Raw genomic sequence first — 16447 nt, 5'->3', positions numbered from 1 at the left:
CCTCGGAATTTTATCAGACATACAGGAAAGACATAATACCCATTCTCCTTAGAGTTTTCCAAAAAATAGAGGAGGAGGGGATACTCCCAAACTCATTCTATGAAGCTAACATCACCCTAATACCAAAACCAGGCAAAGACACCACCAAAAAAGAAAACTACAGACCAATATCCCTGATGAACATAGATGCAAAAATACTCAACAAAATATTAGCAAAACGAATTCAAAATTACATCAAAAGGATCATACACCATGACCAAGTGGGATTCATCCCAGGGATGCAAGGATGGTACAACATTAGAAAGTCCATCAACATCATCCACCACATCAACAAAAAGAAAGACAAAAACCACATGATCATCTCCATAGATGCTGAAAAAGCATTTGACAAAGTTCAACATCCATTCATGTTAAAAACTCTCAGCAAAATGGGAATAGAGGGAAAGTACCTCAACATAATAAAGGCCATCTATGATAAACCCACAGCCAACATTATATTGAACAGCGAGAAGCTGAAAGCATTTCCTCTGAGATCGGGAACTAGACAGGGATGCAAACTCTCTCCACTGTTATTTAACATAGTACTGGAGGTCCTAGCCACGGCAATCAGACAAAATAAAGAAATACAAGGAATCCAGATTTGTAAAGAAGAAGTTAAACTGTCACTATTTGCAGATGACATGATACTGTACATAAAAAACCCTAAAGACTCCACCCCAAAACTACTAGAACTGATATCGGAATACAGCAAAGTTGCAGGATACAAAATCAACACACAGAAATCTGTGGCTTTCCTATATACTAACAATGAACCAACAGAAAGAGAAATCAGGAAAACAACTCCATTCACAATTGCATCAAAAAAAAATAAAATACCTAGGAATAAACCTAAGCAAAGAAGTGAAAGACTTATACTATGAAAACTACAAGTCACTCTTAAGAGAAATTAAAGGCGACACTAACAGATGGAAACTCATCCCATGCTCGTGGCTAGGAAGAATTAATATCGTTAAAATGGCCATCCTGCCCAAAGCAATATACAGATTTGATGCAATCCCTATGAAACTACCAGCAACATTCTTCAATGAACTGGAACAAATAATTCAAAAATTCATATGGAAACAACAAAGACCCCGAATAGCCAAAGCAATCCTGAGAAAGAAGAATAAAGTAGGGGGGATCTCACACCCCAACTTCAAGCTCTACTATAAAGCCATAGTAATCAAGACAATTTGGTACTGGCACAAGAGCAGAGCCACAGACCAATGGAACAGACTAGAGAATTCAGACATTAACCCAGACATATATGGTCAATTAATATTTGATAAAATAGCCATGGACATACAATGGAGAAATGACAGTCTCTTCAACAGGTGGTGCTGGCAAAACTGGACAGCTACATGTAGGAGAATGAAACTGGACCATTGTCTAACCCAATATACAAAAGTAAACTCAAAATGGATCAAAGACCTGAATGTAAGTCACGAAACCATTAAACTATTGGAAGAAAACTTATTCAAAAACCTCTTAGACATAAACATGAGTGACCTCTTCTTGAACATATCTCACCGGGCAAGGAAAACAACAGCAAAAATGAGTAAGTGGGACTATATTAAGCTGAATAGCTTCTGTACAGCAAAAGACACCATCAATAGAACAAGAAGGATCCCTACAGTATGGGAGAATATATTTGAAAATTACACATCCGATAAAGGCTTGACGTCCAGTATATATAAGGAGCTCACACGCCTCAACAAACAAAAAACAAATAACCCAATTAAAAAATGGGCAGAGGAACTGAACAGACAGTTCTCCAAAAATGAAATACAGATGGCCAACAGACACATGAAAAAATGCTCCACATTGCTAATTATCAGAGAAATGCAAATTAAAACTACAATGAGGTATCACTTCACACCAGTAAGGATGGCTGCCATCCAAAACACAAACAACAACAAATGTTGGCGAGGCTGTGGAGAAAGGGGAACCCTCCTACACTGCTGGTGGGAATGTAAGTTACTTCAACCATTGTGGAAAGCAGTATGGAGGTACAACTAAATGCTCAAAACAGACTTACCATTTGACCCAGGAATTCCACTCTTAGGAATTTACCCTAAGATTGCAGCAATCAAGTTTGAGAAAGACAGATGCACCCCTATGTTTATTGCTGCACTATTTACAATTGCCAAGAATTGGAAGCAACCTAAATGTCCATCAATAGATGAATGGATAAAGAAGATGTGGTACATATACACAATGGAATACTACTCAGCCATAAGAAAAGGGCAAATCCAATCATTTGCAGCAACATGGATGGAACTGGAGGGTATTATGCTCAGTGAAACAAGCCAAGTGGAGAAAGAGAAATACCAAATGATTTCACTTATCTGTGGAATATAAGAACAAAGGAAAAACTGAAGGAACAAAACAGCAGCAGAATCACAGAACTCAAGAATTGACTAACAGGTACCAAAGGGAAAGGGACTGGGGAGGATGTGTGGGTAGTGAGGGATAAGGGGGGTAGAGAAGTAGGGGGGTATTAAGATTAACATGCATGGGGGGTAGGAGAAATGGGAGGGCTGTACAACACAGAGAAGGCAAGTAGTGATTCTACAACATTTTGCTATGCTGATGGACAGTGACTGTAAAGGGGTTTATAGGGGAGACCTGGTATAGGGGAGAGCCTAGTAAACATAATATTCGTCATGTAAGTGTAGATTAGTGATACCAAAAACAAAGCAAAAAAAAAAATGGGCAGTTCCTGTGTGGTAACCTCCAACGAGTTCTACACAAGGGTATAAAGGGCATATAAAAGTGTAGGCAAAGTGTCTGTTTGTGTTTATACAGAGGATCAAAGCCTAATTGGGCTACCCCGAAAATGAACTAAGATACGATATGAAAAAGAACTTCCAACATCTGCACTCTCTGGAAGACTCATGCCAGAAGATGATCATCAAAAAAACACAACAAAGATCCACGCACTGCTACAGCTGTAGATGCACTCATCCCACCAGTTCCTGGACTTGCCATGGGAATGAGGAAAGAGATATCTAAGCTGGCCTGTGCATACAGTAAAACAACAAATTTGACTGGATCTATACTGTTGGAACTCAACCAAGAATTTGGAGAAGTGCAAATTGTAGCGCTCCAAAGTCTTACAACTACAGACTATTTACTGTTAAAATAACATATGGCATGTGAACAGTCCCCAGGAATGGGTTGTTTTAATTTGTCTGATTTCTCTCAGACTGTTCAAGTTTAGTTGGACAATATCCACCATATCATAGATAAGTTTTCACAAATGCCTAAGGTGCCTAACTGGTTTTCTTGGTTTCACTGGAGATGGCTGGTAATTACAGATATGCTTTGGTTATGTAACTATACTCCTATTATGTTAATGTGTGTGTGCAATTTAAGTACTAGCTTAAAACCTATACATGCTGAGGTTACTCTACAAGAAGATATGTCAAAGAAATAATCAATCTTCCCATGTTTTCTTCCGACTGCTACTTCTATAGCTTTTCTTCTTCCTTCTTAATTACAACCCTTAAATAGAATTCGTGCCTCATATCAAATTTACCGAGTATCATAATTCTTCCAAGTGGTAAAGATACCTCAAGACAAATGCTGGGCATAGAAGCCACAGGGCATGAATATGCAAAGAAGTAAAAAGCTAACCTTTTCAAACAATAGGCTTCCCTCTCACTTACCAACTTCACATTTCCCTGTATGGTCCCGGAAGATGACTGGTTAGCCAGAGACGGGTAAGATTCCTCAAGGGAGGAACAACCTAAGACAGGCACAGTCGCAGGGGGGCCATCAGGTGAGAAATTGGGGATCAACAGAGGTGAGGCTTAGAACCTCACCACCCCCTGTTCTGAGTGAAATCTTCTGCATACGTGGATGTTTTATTGCCCTGGTCTAGCTTGGATTAACACATTGTCTACAGACACACACCTGATCATCTACATTTGCTCTCTTACAACACTAAACTATGTTTTCTACCTTTATCTTGTTTCTACCGACCACTTCAGCATTTTATTAAAAATAATAATAATAAAGAGAGAAATGTGGTATCCACATATAAATGAAGTATAAAAACCAAATGAGTATTCATATTTGAACTGATTGTTTAGAGTTCATAATGCATGAGCAAAACCGAAAGTTTCTGTGATGACTGCCCTTGTACTGTTCACTATGTAACTTATTCATTATGTAAGAATTTGTTCTCCATGTAAGAACTTGTTTGTTATGCCTCAGAAGATTGGAGACTGACGAAAATTAGGCTTGGGTTGGATTAATGATTGTGCATTGAGCATTGACTCCCCTATACAGAATTTTATTGTCGTTAACAACCATTTGATCAATAAATATGAGAGATGCCCTCAAAAAAAAAAAATGGACAGACTTCCAATGGTAAAATAAATAAGTAACCGGGATGTATTGTATAGCATAAGGAATATAGTCAAAATATTGTAACAGCTTGGTAGGGGGATAGCTGGAACCTAGAATTATGTATATAAATGTTCTACCACTGTGTTGTACACTTGATACTAATGTAATGTAATACTGTGCGACAACTACCCTTCAATAAAAAATAATTATTAAAAAGAAAAAGAATCATCAGACCGCTTTTATAATAGCTCCACAAGTCAGTTAAGTCAGACAGTAAGATAGTAAAGAAGCTAAGCCTAAACCTTTGGTAACCACAAACTTAAAGCCTGCAATGCAATAAATTCATACCTTTCAATAATCACCCTAAATGTAAATGGACTGAATGCACCAATCAAGAGACACAGAGTAATAGAATGGATAAAAAAGCAAGATCCATCTATATGCTGCTTACAAGAGACTCATCTCAAACCCAAAGACCTGCACAGACTTAAAGTCAAGGGATGGAAAAAGATATTTCATGGAAACAACAGAGAGAAGAAAGGTGTTGCAATTCTGGTATCAGACAAAACAGACTTCTAAATAAAGAAAGTAACAAAAGACAAAGAAGGACATTACATAATGATAAAGGATTCAGCCCATCAAGAGGACATAACCATTATAAATATATATGGACCCAATACAGGAGCACCAACATACCTGAAACAAATATTAACAGAACTATATGAGGAAATAGAATGCAATGCATTCATTCTAGGAGAGTTCAACGCACCACTCACTACAAAGGACAGATCCACCAGACAGAAAATAAGTAAGGACACAGAGGCACTGAACAACACATTAGAACAGATGGACCTAATAGACTTCTACAGAAGACTACATATGAAAACAGCAGGATGCACATTCTTCTCAAGTGCACATGGAACATTCTCCGGAATAGATCACATACTACGCCACAAAAAGAGCCACAGTATATTCCAAAAGATTGAAATCTTACTTATCAACCAACTTTTCAGACCACAAAGGCATAGAACGAGAAATAAAGCAAAAAGGCTCACAAACACATGGATGCTAAACAACACGCTCCTAAATAATCAATGGATCAGTGACCAAATGAAAATGGAGATCCAGCAATATAAGGAAACAAATGAGAACAACAACACTAAGCCACAACCTCTGTGGGACACAGCAAAAGCAGTCTTAAGAGGAAAGTATATAGCAATCCAGGCATATTTAGAAAAGGAAGAAAAACCCCAAATGAATGGTCTAATGTCTCAATTATTGAAATAGGAAAAGAAAAACAAATGAGGCGTAAGGTCAGCAGAAGGAGGGACATAATAATGATCAGAGAAGAAATAAATAAAACTGAGAAGAATAAAACAATAGCAAAAATCAATGAAACCAAGAGCTGATTCTTTGAGAAAATAAACAAAATAGATACGCCTTTAGCCAGACTTATTAAGAGGAAAAGAGAGTCAACCAAATCAACAGTATCAGAAACGAGAAAGGAAAAATCATGAGGGAACCCACTGAAATGCAAAGATTATTAGAACTATGAAAACCTATATGCTAACAAGCTGGGAAACCAAGGAGAAATGGATAACCTCGAAAAAAAATACAAACTTCCAAGACTGACCCAGAAAGAAACAGAAAATCTAAACAGACCAATTACCAGCAATGAAACTGAAGCAGTAATCAAAATCTACCAAAGAACAAAAACCCCGGGCCAGATGGATTTACCTCTGAATTTTACTAGACATACAGGGAAGACATAATACCCATTCTCCTTAAAATTTTCCAAAAAATAGAAGAGGAGGGGATACTCCCAAACTCATTCTATGAAGCTAACATCACCCTTATAGCAAAGCAAGGTAAAGAAACCAGCAAAAAAGAAAACTACAGACCAATATCCCTGATGAAAGTAGATGCAAAAATACTCAAAAAAATATTAACAAACGGAATTCAAAAATACATCAAAAGGATCATACACCATGACCAAGTGGAATTCATCCCAGTGATGCAAGGATGGTACAACATTCGAAAGTCCATCAACATCATCCACCACATCAATAAAAAGAAAGACAGAAACCACATGATCATCTCCGTAGATGCTGAAAAAGCATTTGACCAAGTTCAACATCCATTCATGATAAAAACTCTCAGCAAAATGGGAATAGACGGCAAGTACCTCAACACAATAAAGGCCATCTATGATAAACCCACAGCCAACATTATATTGAACAGTGAGAAGATGAAAGCATTTCCTCTGAGATCGGGAACTAGACAGGGATGCAAACTCTCTCCACTGTTATTTAACATAGTACTGGAGGTCCTAGCCACGGCAATCAGACAAAATAAAGAAATACAAGGAATCCAGATTGGTAAAGAAGAAGTTAAACTGTTACTATTTGCCAATGACATGACACTGTACATAAAAAACCCTAAAGACTTCAACCAAAAACTACTAGAAATGATATCAGAATACAGCAAATTTGCAGGATACAAAATCAACACACAGAAATCTGTGGCTTTCCTATACACTAACAATGAACCAACAGAAAGAGAAATCATTAAAACAACTCCTTTCACAATTGCATCAAAAAATAAAATAAAATACCTCGGACTAAACCTAACCAAAGAAGTGGAAGACATATACTCTGAAGAATACAAGTCAGTCTTAAGAGAAATTAAAGTTGACACTAACAAAGGGAAACTCACACCATGCTCGAGGCTAGGAAGAATTAATATCATCAAAATGGCCATCCTGCCCAAAGCAATATACAGATTTGATGCAATCCCTATGAAAGTACCAGCAACATTCTTCAATGAACTGGAACAAATAATTCAAAAATTCATATGGAAACACCAAAGACCCCGAATAGTCAAAGCAATCCTGAGAAAGAAGAATAAAGTAGGGGGGTTCTCACTCCACAACTTCAAGCTCTATTATAAAGCCATAGTAATCAAGATAATTTGGTACTGTCACAAGAACAGAGCCACAGACCAGTGGGACAGACTAAAGACTCCAGACATTAACCCAAATATATATGGTCAATTAATATTTGATAAAGAAGCCATGGACATACAATAGTGAAATGACAGTCTCTTCAACAGATGGTGCTGGCAAAACAGGACAGCTACATGTAGGAGAATGAAACTGGACCATTGTCTAACCCCATATACAAAAGTAAACTCAAAATGAATCAAAGACCTGAATGTAAGTCATGAAAACATTAAACTCTTGAATGAAAACATAGGCAAAAACCTCTTAGACATAAACATGAGTGACCTCTTCTTCAACATATATCCCCGTGTAAGGAAAGAACAGCAAAAATGAACAAGTGGGACTATATTTAGCTGAAAACTTCTGAACGGAAAAAGACATCATCAGTAGAACAAAAAGGAACCCTACAGTATCGGAGAATATATTTGAAAATGACACATGCAGTAAAGGCTTGATGTAAAGAATATATAAAGAGCTCACACACCTCAATAAACAAAAAAAAATAATCGAATTAAAAAATGGGCAGAGGAAACGAACAGACGGTTCTCAAAAAGAAATACAGATGGCCAACAGACACATGGAAAGATGCTCCACATCACTAATTATCAGAGAAATGCAAATTAAAACTACAGTGAGGTATCACTTCACACCAGTAAGGATGGCTGCCATCCAAAATACAAACAACAACAAACGTTGGCAAGGCTGTGGAGAAAGGGGAACCCTCCTACACTGCTGGAGGGAATGTAATTTAGTTCAACCATTGTGGAAAGCATTATGGAGGTACATCAAAATGATCAAAACAGGCATACCATTTGACACAGGGATTGCACTCCAAGGAATTTAAACTAAGAATGCAGCAATAAAGTATGAGAAAGACCAATGCACCGCTATGTTTATCGCAGCACTGTTTACAATAGCCAATAATTGGAAGCAACCTAAATGTCCATCGATAGATGAATGGATAAAGAAGATATGGTACATATATACAATGGAATACTACTCAGCCATAAGAAAATGGCAAATCCTACCATTGAGAGCAACATGGATGGAGCTGCACGGTATTACGCTCAGTGAAATAAGCCAAGCAGAGAAAGAGAAATACCAACTGATTTCACTCATCTGTGGAGTATAATAACAAAGGAAAAACTGAAGGAACAAAACAGCAGCAGAATCACAGAACTCAAGAATTTTCTAACAAGTACCAATGGGAAAGGGACTGGGGAGGATGGGTTTGTAGGGAGGATAAGGGGGGGAGAAAAAGGGGGTATTAAGATTAGCATCCATAGGGTGGTGGGAGAAAGGGGAGGACTGTACAACACAGAGAAGGCAAGTTGTGATTCTATAACATTTTGCTATGCTGATGGACAGTGACTGTAAAGGGGAATATAGGGGGGACCTGGTATAGGGGTAAGCGATAGTAAACAAAGTGTTCGTCATGTAAGTGTAGATTAGTGATACAAAAAAAAAAAAAGAAAAAAAGGCAGTTCCTGTGTGGTAACATCCAATGAGTTCTACAAATGTGTATAAAGGGAATATAAAAGTGTAGTCAAGAGGTCTGTTTGTGTTTATAAAGAGGATCAAGGCCTAATTGGGCTAACCTGAAAATGAACTAAGATACGATATGAAAAAGAACTTCCAACATCAGCACTCTCTGGAAGACTCATACCAGAATATGATCATCAAAAAACCTAAATAAAGATCAACGCGGTGCTACAGCTGTAGATGCCCTCATCCCACCAGTTCCTGGATTTGCCATGGGAATGAAGAAGGAGATATCTAAGCTGGCCTGTGCATACAGTAAAACAACAAATTTGACTGGATCTATACTGTTGGAACTCAACCAAGAATTAGAAGTGCAATTTGTAGCACTCCAAAATCTTACAACGACAGACTATTTACTGTTTAAAGAACATAAGGGATGTGAACATTCCCCAGGAATGTGTTGTTTTAATTTGTCTGATTTCTCTCAGACTGTTCAAGTTCAGTTGGACAATATCCGCCATATCACAGATAAGTTTTCACAAATGCCTAAGGTGACTAACTGGTTTTCTTGGTTTCACTGGAGGTGGCTTGTAATTACAGGTATGCTTTGGTTATGTAACTATCCTCCTATTATGTTAATGTGTGTGCACAGTTTAAGAAGCAGCTTAAAACCTATACATGCTGAAGTTACTCTACAAGAAGATATGTCAAGGAAATAATCAATCTTCCCAGGTTTCTTCTGCCTGCTACTTCTATAGCTTTTCTTCTTATTTCCTAAATACAACCCTAAAATAGAATTCATGCCTCATATCAAAGTTACCTTGTATCATAATTCTTCCACGTCTTAAAGATACCTCAAGACAAATGCTGGGCTTAGAAGCTACAGGGCATAAATATGCAAAGAAATAAGAAGCTAACCATTTCAAACAATAAGGCTTCTCTCTCACTTACCAACTTTACATTTCCCTGTACGGCTCCAGAAGGTGACTGGTTAGCCAGAGACGGGTAAGATTCCTCAAGGGAGGAACAATCTTAGACAGGCAGAGTCGCAGGGGGTCATCAGGTGACAAATTGGGGATCAACAGAGGTGAGGCTTAGAACCTCACCCCCCTGTTCTGAGAGAAATCTTCTCCATACATGGATGTTTTATTGCCCTTGTCTAGCTTTGGTTAACACATAGTCTTCAGGCATACACCTGTTCATCTACATTTGCTCTCTTACAACACTAAACTATGTTTTCTACCTTAATCTTGTATGTACCTACCACTTCAGCATTTTATTACAAATAATAATAATAAAGAGAGAAATGTGGTATTCACATATAAATCAAGTGTAAATATCAAATGAGTATTCATATATGAACTGACTGTTTATAGATCATAATGCATGAGCACAACCGAAAGTTTCTGTGATGACTGCCCTTGTACTGTTCACCATGTAACTTATTCACTATGTAAGAATTTGTTCTCCATGTACGAACTTGTTTGTTATGCCTCAGAAGATTGGAGACTGAAGAAAATTAGGCTTGGGGTGGATTAATGATTATGCATTGAGCATTGATTACCCTACACAGAATTTTACTGTTGTTAACAACCATTTGATCTATAAATAAGAGAGATGCCCTCACAAACAAACCAAAGAAAATGTACACACTTGCAATTTTAAAATAAATAAGTAACCGAGATGTAATATATAGCATAAGGAATAGAGTCAAAATTTTGTAATAACTTGGTATGGTGATAGCTGGTACCTAGAATTATCATGGATATATATGTTAAATCACTATGTTGTACACCTGAAACTAATGTAATGTAATACTGTGTGTCAACTACCCTTCAATAAAAAGTAAATATCTACAAAAAAAAAGAAATAGATGTATTAGATAGATGATAGATATTCATAGATTAGAAGAATAGATTGACAGAGATGACAGATAGATAAGATATATATAGATGACAGATGATAGACGAGGTAGAATAGATGATATAGGGAGGTTAGATTAGACAGACAGATGATAGATAGATACAGTTATGAACTGAATTTTTGAGCCCTCACCTCACCATCTTCCACTCCTCTAAACACTCGCTGCCACCACACACACACACACACACACACACACACACACACACACACACACACACACACACATACACACACACAAGTTCATATTTGAATTGAGACAGGGTTGAAGCCCTAACCCCCATTGTCATAGTATTGGGAGGGGGGGCCTTTGGAGTTAAATGGGTTTGGAAGATATCATGAAGGTGTGGGTGGAGCTGCCATTATGCAATCAGTGCTATTAAGAGGAACAGAGGGCAGAGCTTTCTCCCTCGACCCTGTGAGAACACAGCAGGGATGCGGACATATGCAAGTAGGAAGAAGGGACATCACCAGGAACTGAACTGCCTTGGTCTAGGACTTCTGCTTCCAGAATAGCGAGAAATCAGTATCTACGGATGAAACACCCACTCAATGACACTCTGGTTATCAGCTTGAGTAGACAAACATAGATATGTAGGTAAACAGAGATGCACTTAGACGTTGGATGGAGAGAGAATATGCATAGATTTATGTGCTTAGCTGTCTGCACAGGTATCTGTGTCCAACCACCTCCGCACTTTGAAGTCTGCTCCGTATGGGGGGAACACCAGGAGCACAACTTATGCACGTTTCTATTTTAAAGTGTCGGCTGCAGTTTCTGCTAACTGGGGTCTCCGTTAACTCTCAGCCGTGTGTGTGTGTCTGTGCGTGTGCGTGTGTGTGTGTACACCACTGCACCTATTGGACTACAATCACAGGAGATGCAAAAGAAACAAAGGAATGCAGGATAGGGCAAACATCTTGCAAACACTGACCAGAAAGAATAAAATTTTCCACTAGCCTCTGGGGATATCTTTGCCAAGTGTTTCTTTGCAATTTTAGAAAGATATTTCTGGAAATATTGCTGGGACCACTCTGAACCATCAAGTTAGTTATGGTAATAAGCCAGGATAGGAGAGCAGTAAAGAGCGCCTTTGGTGTGTCCCCTATGTATCAGGACAACGTGTACAGGCTTTAATTCTACTACACCACTTCATCACACCATGGATGACGTGGGATGAACTTATGCAACACCTTCATCTGTGAGTAAACAATTACTTCAGAATCACCTCCCTTAACAGAAAATAAATACGTGCGGGGACATAATCATTCCTAGAATTCCTGCCACCATCACCCAACTCTTTATGCTCAGTGCCCTTTAAATACGATCAGAAACATAGCTCTCAACACTACTATTCCATTACAAATAGACCTCACTCACATCTAAATGCCTAAATGCATGGAAACTCAACCACCTTGACAGCAGTGGGGAGCAGTTTCCCCACAAGCGAGCTGGCCTGCCACCTCAGCAAGCCCATGGGCCACTTTCCCACAAGAGCCACGCGTGTCACCAAAAGGCAGTTCCCTTAACCAGTGACTACACGCATGCTCTTTGGAGATGGGCCAACAAGGAGGGCTGCCGAGGTGACATCGGTGCACAGGCAAAAAGACATACTACTGGGCATGAACCTACCTCTGACCCCGAAGGCCAGCCACGGTGCTCCCTGCGTGGGTACTTGCATATGCCCGCAGCTCATACAGCCACCACAACAGGAATGGCCCAGGGGCAGAGAATCTGGAGGGCCCTGGCCCGCACAAGTTCAAGAGCCCAGCCGGCCAACCACACCATCCACACCCAGCAGACCAGTGCCACCTACACAGAAGTTCCCACCCAAGGCCACACCTCTCAATACCCAAACACACAGCTAACTCACATAAACAAACACATGGAATTGAGACTGAGAAGGACACAGAGGAAGCAAAGTGCACCTAGTGACAGAACGTTGACAAAAGTGAGAAAACAGATACATAGACAGATGATTCATACATAGATTGAACAGATATACATACATATGGATGATAGATAAATTAGATAGGTACACAGATGATAGTAGATAGATGATAGATCATAGATAGATAAACGACAGTCAGATAGACAGGTAGATAGATTACACAGATAGATAAAGAGATAGGTAGGTAGGAAGATAGGAAAGCATCATGCTAAACAAAGCTATCTTTCACTCAAGACAATCTATGTGCTCCCTTACAGGAGACTCACTTGAGATCCAAGGACACAGACAAACTACAAGCCGAAGAGGCAGGGACAGGTAACCTACACAAGTGAAACAGAGAAACCAACAAACAAATGGATTCTGTTTGAGTCCCCTGAGACAGTCAGTAAAAAATAGCTCTACCTAGCCACGGTGAATTCTTTTTGTTTGGTTTCAGCAGTGCCCAGCCATAGATTTAGTTTTACACCAACGTCCTTCTCATTTTTTCTCACCTCAACAACTGAAATGCTATAATAATATGCGTCTGGGCTTTTGAAATCAGTGCATTTTATGATGTTCACGAATGTAAAGAAGTAATAACCACCTAAAGAGGGAAGTTTGGAAACCCAAATAAACACGTCATTCCACAACACACTCTTTGTTCCCAACTACTCCTGTGGAGAAATAGGTGTTCCTTTTTATTTGTCCCTCCTCCTATCAGCAGTGATCACACCGATGTCCCTCAAACATGGTGGTGAGCAAAGCACCAAGTATACTTTTCAGTCTACAACAGGCCCAGAGGAAGGATACTTGTGGTCTTCAGGGAGGCCTTAGGCAATGAAGGAGGCTAAATACATTCAGCAAGTGAGAAGGAGGTAAAAGAGGACAGAGGACAGAGATACGGCTTCATGTCCCTGCACCACCATTTACTTTTTTTATAAGCACCGCCGCTGACTCGACCTGTATGTGTCTCAGAGATATCAGTGCTCTAACTACGCCTAGTAACCTTGCAAGATTTTCGGAACTATAATGTTGGGAAGAGACGTAGGCCATGTTGTTAACTGTTCTGTACATAAGGATAGATAGGTAGACAAAAAGATGATTGATTCATAGATAGATAGAGAGATGATAGATGATAGATGATAGATAGATAGATAGATAGATAGATAGATAGATGATAGGAAAATAGATAGTTATATAGATAGATAGAAAGATAGAAGGACATAAAGATAGATATATAGATACATAGATGGACAGATAGACAGACAGATAGACAGATAAAAATACATATCGATTAACAAAAAACTATTGCTCATAAGCAGGAGATCAATGGTGAAAGCACATAGCGAAACTACAAACAAAAGGAAGAATGAAATCCAGTTTAAAAAGTGCAGTAAGCAGCCATAAGAAGAAAACAAATCCTTCCATTTGCTAAGACGTGGATGGAGCTAGACGGTAGTATGCTCAGTGAAATAGGCCAGGCAGAGAAACACAAGTACCAAATAATTTCACTCTTGTGTGGAGTATAACAACAAAGAAAAACTGAAGGAAAAAATAATCAGTAGACTCACTGAACCGGAGAGTGGACTAACAGTTACTAAAGGGAGAGCGACTTTGTAGGGTGGGTGGGAAGGGAGGGATAAGGGCGGAGAGAAAGTTAGGGGACATAAGGTTAGCATGCATAATGTGTGGGTTCTGTGGGTCATGGGGATGGCTGTACAACACAGAGAAGACAAGTAGAGATTCTACAGCATTTTACTACACGCTGATGGAGAGCAACTGTAATGGGTTGTGTGTGGGGGGACATGGAGAAGGAGTCTACAGCATCCAACTACGCTGATGGACAGCGATTGTAAGAGGTTTTAGGGGTGTACTTGGTGAAGAGGGGAGCCTAGTAAACATAATGTTCTTCACGTTACTGTAGATAAATGATAACAAAAAAAAGTTTTAAGTGCAGTAACGGCACTGCTCTGAATTATCAGAATAAAAGGACAGGCTTTGAATGCTCCAATTAAAAGACACAGGGTTAGAAGAAGGGATGAAAACTCAAGACCACCTATGTGCTCCCTTACAGCAGACTCACTTGAGATCCAAGGACACAGACAAACTTCATGCCAAATGGGTGGGTATAGGTACCCTACACAAGTGAAAGTGAAAAAGAAACAATCAAACAAATGGATTCTGTTTGAGTCCCCAGAGACAGTCAGTAGGAAATAGCCCTATCTGGCCACCTTGAATTATATTTATTTGGTTTCAGCAGTGCGCAGCCATGATTTATTGGTGCAGCAACGTCCTTCTCATTTCTTCTCACTTCAACAACTGAATTACTGTAATAGTGTGCGTCTGGGTCTCTGAAATCAGTGGTTTTTATGATGTTCACGAATGTAAAAAAGTAATAACCAGTTAAAGAGGGAAGTTTGGACACTCAAATAAACACGTCACTCCACAACACACTCTATGCTCCCCACTGCACCTGTCTAGAAATTGGTGTTCCTTTTTATTTGTCCCTCCCTCCTATCAGTGGTGATCATGCCTATGTCCCTCAAACATCTTTGTGAGCAAAGCACCAAGTTTACTTTCTGTAGACAACAGGCCCAGAGGAACAATACTTGTGGTCTTCAGGGAGCACTTAGTCAATGAATGTGGCTAAATACAGTCAGCATGTGAGAAGAAGATAAAAGAGGATAGAGACACAAGTTCAAGTCCCCGCACCACTATTTCCTGGTTTTGTAGGTACAAGCGGCTGACTTGACCTGCAAGATTCTCCATGAACCCAGTGCTCTCCAAAGGCCTAGTTACCATGTAAGATTTGGGAAGCATAATGTAGGGAAGTGACATAGGCTGTGTTGTTAACTGCCCTGTACACAAGGTCAGACGGGCATACAAATAGATGATTGATTGATTGATAGACAGATAGATAGATAGATAGATAGATAGATAGATAGATAGATAGATAGTTAGATAGATAAACAGACAGATAGATAGATATAGGTACATATCAATTGACACAAAGCTGTTGCTCATAACCAACAGAGCAATGGTGAAAGCACATAGCGAAACTACAGACAAAAGAGAAGACAGATATCTAGTTTAAAAAGTGCAGTAAGCAGCCTTAAGAAGAAAACAAATCCTACCATTTTCAACAAAGTGGATGGAGCTAGACGGTATTATGCTCAGTGAAATAGGCAAGGCAGAGAAAGACAAGTAGTAAATGATGTCACTCATGTGTGGAGTATAACAACAAAGAAAAGCTCAAGGAAAAAAACAGCAGCAGACACACAGAACCCGAGAGTGGACTAATTGTTACCAAAGGGAAAGGGACTGGGCAGGGTGCGTCGGAAGGGTGGGATAAGGGCGGGGAGAAAGGGAATGGGCATTAGGATAAGCATATATAAAGTGTGGCGTGGGGGGAGCATGGGGAGGGCTGTACAACACTGAGAAGACAAGTAGTGATTGTATAGCATCTTACTACACGTTGACAGACAGCAACCCTAACGGTGTGTGGGGGGTGACAAGGTGAAGGGGTCTACAGCATCCAACTATGCTGATGGACAGCGACTGTAACGGGGTTTTCGGGGGAATTTGGTGTACTTGGTGATCATAATGTTCTTCACGTGATTGTAGATTAATGATAACAAAAAAAATTTTTAAGTGCCATAAGTACACAGCTCTCAATTGTCACTATAAAGGGACACGATCTGAGTGCTCCAATCAAAAG

This window comes from Manis pentadactyla, chromosome 13, assembly GCF_030020395.1.
Source record: "Manis pentadactyla isolate mManPen7 chromosome 13, mManPen7.hap1, whole genome shotgun sequence".
NCBI lineage: Eukaryota > Metazoa > Chordata > Mammalia > Pholidota > Manidae > Manis > Manis pentadactyla.
Note: the sequence above shows the minus strand (reverse complement) of the source record.